This window comes from Rhagoletis pomonella, unplaced genomic scaffold (genome assembly GCF_013731165.1).
Source record: "Rhagoletis pomonella isolate Grant_MI unplaced genomic scaffold, Rhpom_1.0 Rhpom_scaffold_00007, whole genome shotgun sequence".
Taxonomy (NCBI): domain Eukaryota; kingdom Metazoa; phylum Arthropoda; class Insecta; order Diptera; family Tephritidae; genus Rhagoletis; species Rhagoletis pomonella.
Window position 1 is genome coordinate 40,557,756 of NW_023458561.1, and position 2,660 is coordinate 40,560,415.

Here is a 2,660-nt window from a genome sequence, read left to right on the forward strand (position 1 = left end):
TTTTTAATTAAAAATTTTCTATTCGTAAACAGAAAAGTTTCAACTGTGCCTTTTCCTAGTAAATTTTGTCTAGTAAATTTTTTTGAGCAGGATTTGCTGTCCGAGCCTGTGCTAAGAAGGCACTGAAAGGTGCTGCTAGACAAAAGTACAAATCTGCTAAACGACGAGCATAAAAGGAAGCATGGTGATTTATTGTAAAGGAGTTTAATTCGTCACCGATTTCCAAGGTAAACGCTTCCATTCCCCATTCTGAAACGGTTTTCTAGTTTTCTGTGCTTCTGTAAACATTCCGTTCAGCCAAGAATCTCCTAAGCCAAATTTTAAAATATCAAAGCTGGTCTCCGCAAAGGCTGCGCCGCGAATAAACTGTCGCGTCACCTCACCGGCGGGGGCAAGCCTCCACCCAATATTGACCAATAGCTAAGCGGCACTAGGCAAGAGTTACGTGCTGCGATTGAGCTAACAATCGAAGGTCTCGCACTAAATTTCGATGATGACGAAGGTCAGTTTGTCCCTCCAGACTCTGTGTCCAGCAATGGCACAACGAAGCTTTTTCTCGATAACATCCGAATGACAGAACCTTGGCCAAATGCTGGCAGCAAAGTGCAGTCAAAAAACCGAAAACATGATAAGTCCCGGTTTAACGCGCTTAAATCGCAAATTATCACGATTTAAAAAATATGAGACTAAAACTTCGTCGCGTCGTAAACGGCGACCCAAAAATATTAAGTCGATGTGAACAAATGCAATTTTGAGTTAAATCACCATTCAGCGAATTTAAATCGCCTTGTAAATTTAAGCCTCGAAATTTTAAGAAAAAGCACTTGCTTATTTTTTATTCATAAGGCTTATTATATTTCGTTATCGTTTCGTTTTTGGTGTTTATGTTTGAAATATTAACAATTACTTCTTTGTTTGAAGAATGAATGCACAAGTCAAATGCCCAAAAGGCAAAATACAACTGTGCTGAGAACTCGACGTTTAGCTGTATTAAAAAACATTCCAATTGAAGCTTGCTAATTTAATGCATTCGCATAACATGCAAAGGCGAACAGAAGCTTTCACTTAGTATTTCAAATCAACAGCAATACTTTTTTTGCAATTTTTTTTATATATATAAATATTAATATATTTTACCATAATGATCCGAGATAATAAAAACAAACCAGTTTCCTTGATCCTCATAAATTTCTACGCATGCTCGTACACACTCAGTCCTATAATCGTAATTGTTAGTAGATATGTGTGTATGTATGTAAGTGCGTGCATTAAAAATCGAATTCGAATGTGACAAGTGATACCCAGCAAGCATTTGGGGAATTGTTTGGCGAAGGCATTGGCGACTCGCATAGAAGAATGTTTGAGAATAACACATTTTCCAGGCTTTGATACCAAACTATAATTTTCCAAAGGTTTTGGGATCGCTTAATTTTAATATGACATAAGTTTTGTTCCATCACCTTAGATTCTCGAGATTTTCTAAACAGAAAAAATTTTTTGCTCAGAAAAGTCGATGATATATTTGAATATATTCTGTTATATTTTTTTCTGTACCTGTGATATTACTCTTTGAAGTTTTTGGGTTCAGCGATATATTTTTCGCTAAACTAAACCTTAAAAATTTATAGTATAAATGTATACTTCATTTAAAAATAGTATACAACTCCTTTCTAACGCGAAATGTGCTGCTACTTTTTTCACCAGGTGAGTCAAATACGACTTTTAAAAGCAGCCTTCCTAAATTGCTTGCATGCTGAGCCTGGAGTTTGAGTCAATAATTTTTTTAAATGCTGGCTGGGTACGGCTACTGCAAATGAAGCGCATATTCTGACACCAGAGCAAAACTCTACATCTAAATGCAAGTCAGAGCATCAGATAACCCTATTTAACGAGATAAAACATGTTTTTAAGTATTTTCTGATGCAGCTTTGTAAATATAATAAAATAAAATTTTAATTCGATGTCCCAGCTAGTACCTATAAGTAACTCCGTGCTACAAAAACCAAAAAATTTCAAAACCCACCAAAAAAGTGATAGACTAAGTACCAAATATAGTAAAACTGCGTTTTAAATTTTTCTCGTTGACAATAGGATTTGTTTGAAAAGGAGTTTGAAATTGCAAGAATAGGTTCAGCTCAAACAGTTATTCTAAAAAATGAGTGCAATTTAGAATAACGATATGACTATCAAATAAAAGAGAACTGAATACTATTAAATATTTTGGTGCAAAAGGACGAATAGGTATTGAACATGCCCTTTTAATAATTTTTTTTTATATTAAGCTGGTAAAGTTAGATGGGGCAAATTTGAGGATGCGGTAGTGTACGTATTAATGCTTAACATATATTTTTTTCCAAAAATAACTATTGAAAATTTTCATTCAATATTCAAGGCCAAAGTTTTAAAAGGACATTTTCAATACTTCTGCGTCCTTGTGCACCAATAAATTTAATTGTTTTCAATTTAGAAGAATTTTCTCTTTTATTTGGTACCCATATTGGTATTCAATATTACGCTGATTTTTATTTTTTAACTTACCATATCTTTGAAATTTCAGAGTCCTTTTGAAAAACTCTGTTGTCTGAGAAACTGGGTTTGTTGTGTGTAAAATGCACTTCGCGGGAAAGTTTAAAAAGTGATAAAACAAAGTTTTTGAAAAA